Below are 13,154 nucleotides of genomic sequence, written 5' to 3' on the forward strand. Positions count from 1 at the left end.
TATTATGTACTTGAATAAAGTAATAATCAGCACAATAAAGACGTAGCGTAAAACAACAAACGCCTTGTCAAATGTCAATTAACTCACTTATGCACGGTATCAAAAAGGTTTTCTAGCATAAAACTTTATTAGTTGGTCTGAGAATGAATATTTATATTCTGTGACTTATGCAAAACGTATGTAAGAAAGAATGACTAATTGTACAAGTATAAGAAATTGGTGGGAGGCTAACAGCATCTGTATGAGTGAGCCAGAGCAGAAGTGACTCAACTGGTTGAGCTGCAATCCCCCTTCTTTTCATGCAATTGTTTGGCCACTCCAGATGGGTTATGAGAGAGAGAGAGAGAGAGAGAGAGAGAGAGAGAGAAATAAACAATGCATACAAGAAGTGTATTCACCAGGCAACCATACTGCCAAACGGGCTCAGTCTCCATTTTGTTTCTCTTCAAGTTGCTGAAAGGATAAGCTCACACATACGCATACACAATTGTGTATGGGGAGGCAGACAGAGAAAACAGATACCTCATATACCCAGCTACACACAAACACCCCCACATCCAGATTAATAGGCCTATGCAATACAGTGCGCTCAGGCTAGCGCACTGGTTAACCCGAGGTTGGACACATGTCCATAACCCCTTATGCAGTAAGGGGGATCAGCACGTCCAACCAGCGCTTAGCTAACAGCACTCATCACACATCACACGTAAATGCCATGTTGATGAGGCTAGCACCCCCTTATGTAAAAAATAAATGTGCACCTAACATGCACACTTTAAACCACAAAAATTAACACCAGCTCCAGAGCTGGCATTAAGTCTTCAGGAGCCCCAAAAGTTTAACAGAAAAAGCAGAAAATACTGCTTTTCTATGGTTCCTCCAACTTGTAAAATTGAGTGCCTGTTTTCTTAACTAGTGCACAGCCACTTCTCCTGGGCGCCGGATGCAGAGGAGGCACTAGGAATGCAAAATTTCCCCTAGTGCCTCCTTTTTAACACAGTGGCTCTTTAGCCAGCAATATGAGAATGATCAGGGACTGACTTCTGGAGAAATCTTCCTTCACGCATCTCCCAGCGGATAGCGCCCTAGTGGCTCCTACTGATGTGACCTATGCCCTCCAAGTGGAACTTGGCAAATTACCTGCCTGCGTGACTACCTCTAATTCAACCGCTTAGGCAAGCATAGGTTCAGCTTACTAAAAGATTGCAGTTACCTCGAGTTTGTGCCTATTTATTACCTATAATTGGCAATGTTGACTTCTCTTCAGGATCTCAAAATGCAGCTTTTCGGCTTTGGAAGACTCTAGGTATCACCCATTTAGGTCACTTACTTACAGGGGAGGGCAAACCACTTCCTCTTGCAGAATTTCAGAAGTATTATGAAGTAGGGAGCTCCTCTGTGTTTCCCTATCTACAAATTGCCCACTATTTGAAGGCCTTGCCTTTAGCGTTCTTGCTACCCACCACATTCCATAAACTAAACAAGGTCCTGCAACTGGAAAGACCTCAAGCTCCCTCCTTATCCCAGTATTATAAGCAACTACGAGTCACCGGACAGGTGCAGATTTATGCTATACTTGCCAAACGTTGGACTGGAGACGGGGACTTTGTGGCTACGCCGTCAATATTGCACACTTGTTGTGTTAGGGCAGCCAGGATCTCGTACAACACTTACTATCGAGAACTCCAGTATAAATTTTTGGGAAGGGCCTACATTTCCCCGCAGATGGCAAATAGTCAACGTATTGCGGCTTCTGCAACATTCGGCTGTTGCCCACATGTGTTGGGCAACCTAGCACATGTTTTTTTGGACTTGCCCGGCCATTAAACGATTTTGGACCCAGTTGGCTAAATATTTAGCTACAACTTTGGCGATTTCTATTCCCGTAGCACCACTGTGACTCCTATTCGGGTGTATTCTCCCTCAGTGGATACGAGATCCTGGTACCCAGTTACTGATCCAAAAGACCTGTTTAGTGGGGAAACGGGTCATCTTAATGGGCTGAACTGTGGATCCGCCTTCCTTTTGGAATTGGAGGAACCTCTTCTATTCCCTCATGCACACGGAGTATCTCATCTCGTAACTCACCGGCTTATCGGCGTCGCTTCCTTATTAGCTGGGAACCATACATCCAGACTCTTCCACATCGAGCCCGGAGCAGACTACTGAATGACTGAGCTTCCAGCTTCCTGGCCTGTGACCACCACCGTGGTTGAACTTTGATCTTCTGCCGAGTTACCTGTCCTACTTGCGATGTCTATGGACATGAATCAGGGACATATGAGGAAGAGGGGGTAGGGAAGGGGAGAGGTTACTGGGGGGGGAGGAGTTAATCTTGGGCACAAGAATTGCATGACTTAATTTGGAATGGCTGGGGAGTGTTGAAGCAACCCACACTCCCTAGATGTTTGTGTTTTTTTTATTCTGGAAAATGCCAATAAAAACCATTTATACATAACACAGTGGCTCAATAGCCAACTCATCACATGCCTGGGAGAGGTTGATGGGTGTGTGTTAGGAAAGCGGGGACTCAATCATGAGCACACGTTTTTCCCGCGCGGATATTGCATTGGCCTGCAAGAGCAGAACATCTAACCAGACATAGATATCCCATACCCAGGTACACAGTTACCTCCATACCCAGACTGACAACAGAGAGACAAAGGGAGCCCCCCCCCCCCCCAAGGAAAAACCCAGACAGGCTGAGACAGACATACCACACATAGTCAGAAAAACACAGAAAGAGGCATGAACACAACTCACCCACACAGACAAACACAGGCAGACACACCACACCCAGACACATAGATATGAACAGTTAGACCACATCACACACACAGATAAAAAGCACATCAGACAACACAGAGACAAACTCCACATGCAGACACACCACAATTTCCTAAAATGTTAGATGCCAGCCAACAGGTTTTTTTGTTTTTTTTAGGAGCTAGGTACTCCATCCCATTCAGCCCTCCTTTTTTGTTTTTCGCTTTTTATGGCTTTCACTAATTTTCTCTTTTTACTTCTGAATTTCTCTTATCTATTTTCTCAAGATTTTTCTTATCTTCCTACACTTTTTGCCTTTATTCTCCCTTCTACATCTCCTCCCTCTTGCCCCTTCACTTCCTCATTCTCTCTGGCCTCTTTGCTCATTCTTTTCTCTGGGTGGGCAACAGATGTGATCTCTCTCTCTCCTGCATATAATCTGTTTTATTGTGGTTTTCAGTCCAGTTTTGTCTGCACATTTCTGTTTATACTTTATGGTCTTTGTATTCAGTTTCTGGTGAGATCTGCATGTGTGAACAAGGAGATATGCTCTGCTAGTATGTAGTTTCTGTGTAAGGATCCTTATCTGACTGGTTCATTCTGTTCTCCTAATAGGACGTGTATTGGCGTGTTGGGGCCTAGTGTGATATTAAGTGTTACTTTTTTTTTTTTTTTTTTTTTTAGGGGGGGTTGTATTAGTCTGACTTTCTAGAATATTAAGCATTACCACAAGGAGGATATATCTCATATTTTTATAGTGTATATTTGAACTGTTTTATGTATTTTATTGTGTATATTTGAATTGTAAGCCACTGTGGGCTTTGGTATTAGCGGCCTATAAATATAAATAAGTGGGGTGGGAGGGGGGCGCTGGTAAGTGCAGAAATGCATTGGCCCCCAGGTGCCCGAGACCCTCGCTACACCTTTGCCTAGTAGGAAATGTATTGGGTGTTTTAGGGTTCAGTATAATATTTGTAGTGTTGCCTTTCAGGCGTAGGATTTTTTTTCTATTTCAGTCATAGCAGTTAGTGCTGTTTGGGTATGGCAAGTTTACTATATAGGTTTGAAATGCATTTTTATAGGGTTGGAAGTTATTTCCAAAGTGCCTAGTAGTGGAAACTTATGATGCTTTTACTGAGGTGATTCAAGAATTTGTATAGAATGTGCATTGAGAGAATGCCTGGAGGAGAGGGGAAATGGTAGATGGAAAGAATGTGTCTGAAGAAAGTTGGAAAAAGGATGGGGAATTCCTGGAGGGAGGGGGAGAGAATGCCTGAAAGACAGGAGAGGTGGGGGACAGAGGGAGAGTATACCTGGAGGGAGGGAAAGAAAGGGACAGGATGCCAAGAGGCAGGGAGAAAGGGGGAAAGAATGTTTGGAGCAATGGAGGGGGCACCATCAGCAATTTTCACCCAGGCCTGATTTCCTGTATGAATGCAAATGTTTTTCTCAATACAAGTTTCAATATTATTCTCTCAAGATACGTCCTAAATTCCTTAAAGAAGAAACACCATTAAAAAAAATTGATAAACTTAAGCGCTTTGCTAGTATATTCAGAGCAAAAGTTAGATTCCAGGTAAGCCAACAGCAGATTCACAATACAAAAAGTAAAACAAAAGTGCTATTGTAGTCATTTTCTGTTTTTCTGTGATTTTAGTTATTTCTGTATTTCAGTGAGCAGGGATTGTTGAATGATTGTGATGTCACAGTGCTGTGGGGAGATTGTGTACACATGTTTTGGCTCCATTCGAGAAGCCTACAATAGGAAAAGGGGACCAGAGTCAGTGGAAGACAAGACAGTATATGTTGGCTTGGGCCATAGTCAGGCACTGCGATATCTGAGACAAGCAACAGATGGTCAGCTTAAGCTAGTTTGCATAAGTCAGACAAGCAGAAAAACGTTTGCAGCAGCAACTAAGGCAGAAAGGGAGTGTTATATTTGTTTTATGAGGTAAAATCAGATGGATGGGGTGCAAAGTATGTAGATAGTAATATGAGATTCATAAGGAACAGCAGCAGTGGAATGAAGTGGGGAGAAGAGCTGTAGAAGTGGCATAAGGTGGTGAGGGAAGTGCTGCAGCAGTAGTATGAGATAGTATGGAAAGGCCAACAGATAGAGATGTAGAAAGGGGCACAGTGGTTAACAGCTAGAGGAGTCGGGGGAGCAAAGGAGCAGTGACTGAAAGCAGCTCTTCTTGGTGACCTCTAATGTTCCCAGACAGCAGAGGAAAAGCAGAGTTGCTTACCTGTAACCAGGTGTTCTCCTAGGACAGAAGAATATTAGTCCTCACAGATGGGTGACATCATCAGATGGAGCCTGGTATGGAAAACGTTTGTCAAAGTTTCTAGAACGTTGACTGGCACACTGAGCATGCCCAGCATGCCACTATCTGCGCGTCCACATGGGTTCCCTCTTCAGTCTCGTAACAGAATTCACAAGCAAAAAAAATAAAACGCAGGAGAACCTACCTCCACAGGGTGGCAAACGGGTTTCCTGAGGACTATAATCGTGCTGTCCTAGAAGAACACTTGTTACAGGTAAGCAACTCTGCTTTCTCCTAGGACAAGCAGGATGGTAGTCCTCACAGATGGGTGAATACCAAACTACAGACTGCTCCTGGTAAAGCTTATGACCAACAGGCACCGAACCAGGTGCCAACGTGCACAAAAAAAAAAACACTCCAGTGCGCTTGGCTGCACAGGAAGACAGCATGAACCCAAACAATGGGCCCTAGGCAGGGAGAGTTGGGTTTTTAAGCCTGGAAGAGGTTACGAAGGACAGATTGGCTGAAGTTACTGTCATGACGACCATCCTTTTCCAAGCAGTAGTGAGCAGCAAATGTGTTTAAGGAACTGCACATTGCGGCTCTTGAGAAGTATGCCTGATCAGAAAACCAACATGGAGAAGGAAATCCCCAGAAGCCTCTGCTTTTCCTTAGCCTGCCTAGGCTGAATGGACTCTGAGTGACTTTCTGAGCATGACTTACAGAATGTCCCTGGATATCTGTAGAGGCAGGGCAAGCTGGCCACCAGACAGGTGATGCCTATTCATAGGGTCACAAAGAAGAAACCACAGGGGGCGCTTTCAGGCACTATTCTCAGGAGTTTGTAATCAACACAGCTACAGACGTGTTGATTGTCTTGACCAGTAAAATTTTAACAGAAACAAAGAACTCTCTCAACAGCCATGGTAAATGGGCTACAAGTCCTGGGTAAACTAATCAGGTGGTAGTTAGGGATGATGTTATCATGCCACTTATGTAAATGATCTTTGGGCAGTCACGCAAATCTCTAGAACCTTCTCCAGTATTGAATGTTATCTATAAAAGAAGAGTCCACTTCCTGTATACAAAGAGATGCTGGTCAGTTGTCAGACAAAGGGCATCCAGTACCCAGCATCTCCTGAGAATAATTATACTGATTAATAAAAAGAAATTATACTATCTACTGAGTCTAAGTGTTCTTGTGTCCCTGGCTATAAGCGTAGAGTGCGCTTTACATTACACTCTGCAGATTTCGGCAATGGGAACAGCTTGTAGTGGGCTACCGATGCCGCCATGGCTCTCACTGAGTGAGCCTTAATGAGGCCTACAAGCTAAAGGTCCGTCTGCATACAGCAGAAGGAAATGCAATCCGCCAGCCAGCTGGACAGTTTGTTTGCTCACTGCAATGTCCGTTCTGTTCTTGTCAAAGGATATGAAGAGTTTGCTTGAACTGCCTATGGCCTGCAGTGCGTTCGAGATAGAAGGCCAAAGCCTTCTTACAGACCAAACTGTGTAGAGCCTGTCACCTTGGTGAGACTGAAGTCTCAGGGAAAGAGGTGGGCCAGAACAATAGACTGATTAAGATGAAAATCAGTCACCAACTTAGGCAGAAACTTTGGGTGAGTACGCAGGACCACTATCATGAAAGAACTTTGTGTAGGGCAGATACGTCACCAACGCCTGAAGCTTACTAACTCTGCGAGTCAAAGTGACCGGCAACAAGGAAGAGAACCTTCCAGGTTAGGTACCTCAGATCGCAGGAGCGCACAGGCTTGAACAGTCAGGTATGAGCCGAGCTAAGCACCACTTTGAGGTCCCAGGACACAACAGGACGACACATTGGGGGGGGGGGGGGGGGTTCATCTGAAGCAACCCCCGCATAAATCACCCTACTATGGGCTGCACAAGAGATGGGCCGTACCACCAATACCTTGATGGTAAGCGATGATGCACTCAGGTGGAAACCTGAGTTGGTCTTCAGGCCAGCCTCAGAGATGCCACAGGTAGTCTAGCAACTGTGGCATGAGGGCAGGCGAATGGATCCAAGCCATGACCTCCACACCCATCTGAGAATATTCTCCACTTGAGCCTGTAAGTCTTCCTGGTGGAAAGGCTTTCTTGAAGCTACCAGTAACCTGAGATACGTCGTCAGAGAGATCAAAGGACTGCAGGACTAACCTCTCAAACACCCAGGTCATCAGAGCTAATGGACCTGAGATTTGGATGGCGCAGCCTGCCCCGATCCTCCTGCGTGATCAGATCGGAGAAAGTCCCCAGACGGATGGGCTCACTGACTGACGGTCCTGCAAGAGTGGAACCAGACTGCTTTGGCCAATACAGGGCCACCAGGATCATGGTCCGCGTGTCCTGCTGGAGCTTCATGAGAATCTTCATTACCAGCGGAAGCGGAGGATACACATACAGAAGACCTTGCCCCAGAAGCAGAGCAAAGGCGTCTGAGGCTGGCTTCTCGCAGCTCCTGTACAGGGAGCAACGTGGCTGACTTTGCTGTTGCAAGGGGAGGCAAAGAGATCCACATCCGGGGCTCCCCACAGGCAGAAGATCCAGTCCGCTACAGAGGGGGTCCAGCGACCACTCATTTGGTTGGAATGCCCAACGCAGGCAGTCGGCACCACATTTTCCGTCCCAGCCAGGTAAAATCGCTCACCAAGAACATTACTTGGGATAGAGCCCAGGAACCAGTATCTGCACTGCCTCCTGACAAAGGAGGAAGGAGCCCCATGCCTCCCTGTTTGTTGATGTACCACATCGCAACCTGATTGTCCGTTTCAATCAGGACAAGCTTTGTGGTTCAAAAACAATCAATGAAATTCCCCAGAGGGCATAGCAGATTGCTTGTACCTCCAGGAAGTTGATCTGGCAGCAAGCTTCCTGTGTCGGCCATCAATCTTGTGTACAGAGGCTGTCCACATACATCCAACCCTGAAATGTGAGGCGCATCAGTGGTGAGCACAATCTGTTGCGGGGGAGCTTGAAATGGAAACCCGCGCTCCAGATTGGGGGCGTTTCCCCACCAAGACAGGGAGGCCTGAAGAGGCTGCATGATGCAGACATGTGCGTTGAGGTTCTGTGTTGCCTACAGCCCACAGAGTGCAGGTTCCATTCAGCACTGCGCATACAACAAGCAGGCAAATGGGCTAAAATGGACAGATGCAGTCATGTGACCCAGAAGGCGAGCAGAAACCTGAGAAGTGCAGCGGGCCAAACCCGCCAGTGATGCCAGGGCAAGCGCTTGGTCATGGGGAAGAAATACCCTTTGGCCTGAACTGTGTCCAGTCTGGCTCTAATAAAGCCCAGATGTGGAGATGGGCTGATATGGGACTTGGGGTAGTTGAACAAACCCCAGAGGACTGCAGCACATGGGCAGTTAGCATCAGGGAGCGGAGCACCTCCTGCTGCATGTTGCTTCTGATTAACCATTTGTCCAGATAGGGGAATTTGTGCACTCCTGCCAGCGCAGGTGTGCCCCCACAACTACCAGGCACTTAGTGAAGACCAGAGGAAGCCTACACAGAGGCTGAAGGGCAACACGATATTGGAAATGCTCCTTGCCCACTAGAAAGTGGAGATACTTCCTGTGGCTGGGGAAGATCTTTTTTTTTTTTTTTTTTTTTTTTTTTTTTTTTTAAACTTTTATATACCGACATTCTTGCATTAAATGCAAATCATGCCCGTTTACAGTGAAACAGAAAAAGCAGGAAAAATTCCTTAGTCGAATACAATGAACAGCTTAGTTAACAAAGGAAACATAAAAATAAATTTGTACATATACACAAGGTTTGCACGAAGGGGTGCACAAAGGGGAGAGCCCCTTTGTCGCGCCCCTTCTGCAACGCGACGTCCCGGCGCGCGACGCCTGGTGTTGAGGCTGTCTTAACGGTCCGATGGTAGTGATGTCAAGTGGGGGGGGGGGGGCGGGTCTAAATTGATCGCAGCATGTAGGAGTAGGCATCATTTAGGCCGAGAGAGAAAAGCCAGTCTCTTTTTTGCAGGAAAGGGATCAAGGATGCCCAAAGAGACCATCTTGAACTTTTCTCTTTGAAGAAACTTTTCAAGGCCCTCAGATCAAAAATAGGGTGGAGGCCCCCTGTATTCTTTGGGTATCAGGAAGTACTGACAGTAGAACCCCTGGGCCCACTGGCGGTTTTCGACTGCCCCAGCCATTAGTAGGGTAGAGAGCTCTGTCATAAGCACTTCCTAATTAGAGGACAGGACCCCACGATTGACACTGGGGACAATCCGCAGGGACATCCAGAAGTTCAGCCGGTACCCTCAGCAAACGATGGCAAGAACCCACTGGTCCAACGTAATGCTGGGCCAGAGATCCGCAAATAGACGTAGCCAACCCCTGACTGGGGGTGGGGGGGGGGGGGGGGTAGTACAGCAATCTGGCACATGCTCCCTTGCCATAGTCAAAACCCTGTAACAGGGCTTTCCTGGGGTGGATTGAGGCCTGGGGATCCCCTGTTGACGTGAGTGGCTATGATAGCTAGCACATGATGTGTTCCGAGAGACTGGAGGGTAGTACTTTCTCTGGCGGTAAAAGGACTTCCTGGAGCCCTGGCTAGAGGATTTCCTGATCAAGGATGGAAGATCTGAGATACTCACTGCGAGGTGTTGCAGTATCTCGTGGTGGTCTTTTAACTGGGCCACTGCATCCTTAAATATATCTCCGAAAGATTCTCCCCCTGTGCAAGGTAAATCAGCAAGCTTCTTCCCAGACCTCTGGTCAAGATCCAAGGCACAAAACCAGGCAATTCCATGAGTACCAATGCCCGCTGCAGCCATCATCGCCGCCAATTCAAAAACATCGTAGGTGGCCCGCACCTTGTGTTTGCCCTCCTCCAGGCCTTGCAGCACTACGGCCATGAAGCATCCTGCTGCTGTTGGGGCAGGTGCACTGACAATTCCTGGACCTGTTTCCACAGATTCCAGTGTTACTGGGTCATATACAGTTGGTAGGTCAATACGGGCAATGAGCACAGCGCCCTGAAATACATTCCAACCTAGGGCATCTAAGGACCCTGTGTTCCTGACCTGGCGGGCAGAGGCATGGGTGCGAGAGCACTTGGCCTTCTTGAGGGCAGACTCCACCACCACAGAATGGTGCAGGAGGTGGTGGCTCTCAAAGCCCAAGGCTTGCTGCCCAAGGTAAATTGCATCTGCCTTCCAACTGACCGTAGAAATGGACACAGGGTGCTTCCAGATCTTTAAGGAACTTTTCCTTAGGATCTCATGGACTGGAACAGTCACTATTTCCTTTGGGGCATCAACAAACTGGAGGACCTCCAGCATTTTGTTCCGAGTGTCCTCTTCAGTGAGGAGCTGGAACAGGATGGCCTCGCCTGGACAAAGCCCGCAAAGGAAAGATCCTCCGGGGGGAGACCGACACCTCTCATCCAGCAGGGACTGCTCAGAAAGGTCGTCCGAGTGCTCTGATGAAGACTCTGATATCAAACTGATGGAAAAAGTTGTAAATAAACAACTCTCCGAATATCTCGAGGAACACAACATTCTCACCCCTGCACAATACGGTTTTCGGAAATCACTAAGCACAGAGTCCCTTTTGCTTTCTCTCACAGATAAATTACTTTTGAACCTGGAGAAAAAACAGTCATTCTTGCTGGTACTGCTAGATCTATCTTCAGCGTTCGACACGGTAAATCACTCACAACTCCTAAACCAACTATCAAACATAGGAATTAAAGGCACAGCTCTCAATTGGTTTAAATCATTCCTATCAAATAGGTTTTACAAGGTCAGAATAAACAACAAAGAATCTGACCCCATCCTATCAGATCAAGGCGTACCACAAGGCTCATCGCTCTCTCCCACCCTGTTTAACATTATCTCCTCCCCCTCTGCCATCTGTTATCACAACTCAAGCTCACGCATTACCTCTATGCAGACGACATCCAGATCCTCATCCCCATCACAGAATCAATTCAAAAAGCCTTCGCCTACTGGGATAATGTCTCCAACCAATTAAACAACTACTCTCCAGCCTGAACCTGATTCTAAACTCAAGCAAACAGAGCTGCTACTGATTTCACACAACCCGAACACCCACCCAATAGCCTCGCACAACCCACACCTTTAAACATGGAGCTCTCTGCAGACGTAAGGAATCTAGGAGCATGGCTCGACAACCAACTTAACCTAAAAAAATTCATAACACAACCACAGGGATTGCTTCTTTAAACTACAGGTCCTAAAGAAACTAAAGCCACTCCTTCACTTCAATGACTTTCGCCTCGTTCTCCAATCCATTATTTTTTTCGAAACTTGATTACTGCAACTCAATCTTACTTGGACTCCCCGCCAACAGCATCAAACCTCTACAGATGGTACAAAACACCGCAGCCAGAATCCTAACTAACACTAATAGAAGAGACCATATTACCCCCATCTTGAGCAACCTCCACTGGCTACCCATCAAGCAGAGAATCCTATATAAAACCTTAACTATTATTCATAAAGCAATTCATAACATCGCACCTGTATCTCTACAAACTCAACTACGTCTACACTTACCCTCCAGACCCATCAGAAGCGCCTACAAAGGCACATTAGTCGCAGCTCCAACCAAATCAACTCTAAGAAAAAGAGCACTCTCAAACTGCTGGACCACACCAATGGAATGCGCTCCCACCAGTCCCTACGACTCGAACCTAGTCTACCAGAGTTCAAAAAACGGTTAAAAACCTGGCTCTTCAGTCAAGCCTTTCAATTCCCAGAGGGGTAAATAGGCACCCTCAGCATGACTCTCAGTTCCAACCATTGCAGGTTGACATTAACACCTTGCACTTAATTACATATATGTACTTGCTTATTCGTTATGTTTATTTAACAGTCATTATTTACATACTATATAACAGTACATTTGCAGATTATCTTCACTACTAAAGTTCCTTGTAAAAAGTTGTACACACACATTCTATTCCAAAACACTAATAATGTTAATTGCCATTTGCTAAATGTTATTTTTACCTTCAATGTTCCTTGTAATAATGTTTAATGGTTGATTGTTATTGTTCAATGTTTAATGTTCTATGTACAAACCCCGGTCTAACCTCCCAGACCAGGGCAACCTTTTCGTTACTTGTAAACCGGAATGATTTGTATTGCATACAGGAATTCCGGTATATAAAAATTAAAAATAAATAAATAAATAAATAAATAAATCATCTTCCCAGAGATCATACGGGGGCTCCTCCTTGCTAAGGTCCCTCGGAGACCAGCATGGAGGGGTCCCTGCCCAAGCTTCTCAGTTTTGGCATTGAAGGCACCATGGGCATTGATGGCACCAAGATCTCCCAACGGTCCGGGAACGGGATCGAGAACCTCCAGCCACGGTCCTAAGGGCTCCGAGGGCACCATCGGCCACACGGATTTTCCTCCTCAGAGGACCCGATAATGGGAATCATTCCAGAGGGGGGCATCAGTGACCGCTGGGGAACATATGGTCCCCTGGGTACTGGCTACATTGGAAGTACCCCCACAGAAGGATGTCTAGATACTCTAGCAGGGGCGCCAAGAGATGGCGCTGGCAACTCCTCCTGAAAATCTACTGTAGTTAAGACGGGTGGAGGAGGCGGCGGCGTCACCTCCTCAGAGCTCCGCAACCAGTGGGGAACACCTTGGACTCCCGGGTCTGATAGAGGACGGTGTCTCTTCCCCACAGGTCGCTTCGGTGCTGGCATGGCAGCTGCTGATGCCACAGTAGTCCCGGTGCAATGTGCCGACAGTGACTGGTGATGATGCTTGTGGGACTTCTCTCTGTGCTCAGCCGGTCCTTCCCCAGAGCAGAGGATGGTGAAGATCCTGATGTCCTTGAGTGTGACAACACCGGAGATGGCCTATCCATAGCTCCTCTCTCACAAGAGAGACCTGCTGGAGAGGTAGAGAGGGATGGCATATTTAACGGCTCCCCTCGGAGTGAGACATACGATCAGCACAGTAGACCTCTGTGAAGATTTGACATTTATTTATTTATTTAACTTTTTTTATATACCGAAGTTCCAGCAACAATGTTGCTAATCACTTCGGTTTACATATAACATTGGAGTGACTTAAACAAATGTGTCTTACATGGAACAGGAA

The 13,154-nt window shown here is 46.6% G+C and overlaps 1 protein-coding gene across 1 annotated transcript in view; it reads right to left on the reverse strand.

Moving 5' to 3' along the window:
- MAN2A1 (mannosidase alpha class 2A member 1) overlaps positions 1–13,154 on the reverse strand; it is a 485,077-nt gene that overhangs the window by 366,237 nt on the left and 105,686 nt on the right.

This window comes from Rhinatrema bivittatum, chromosome 1 (assembly GCF_901001135.1).
Source record: "Rhinatrema bivittatum chromosome 1, aRhiBiv1.1, whole genome shotgun sequence".
NCBI lineage: Eukaryota > Metazoa > Chordata > Amphibia > Gymnophiona > Rhinatrematidae > Rhinatrema > Rhinatrema bivittatum.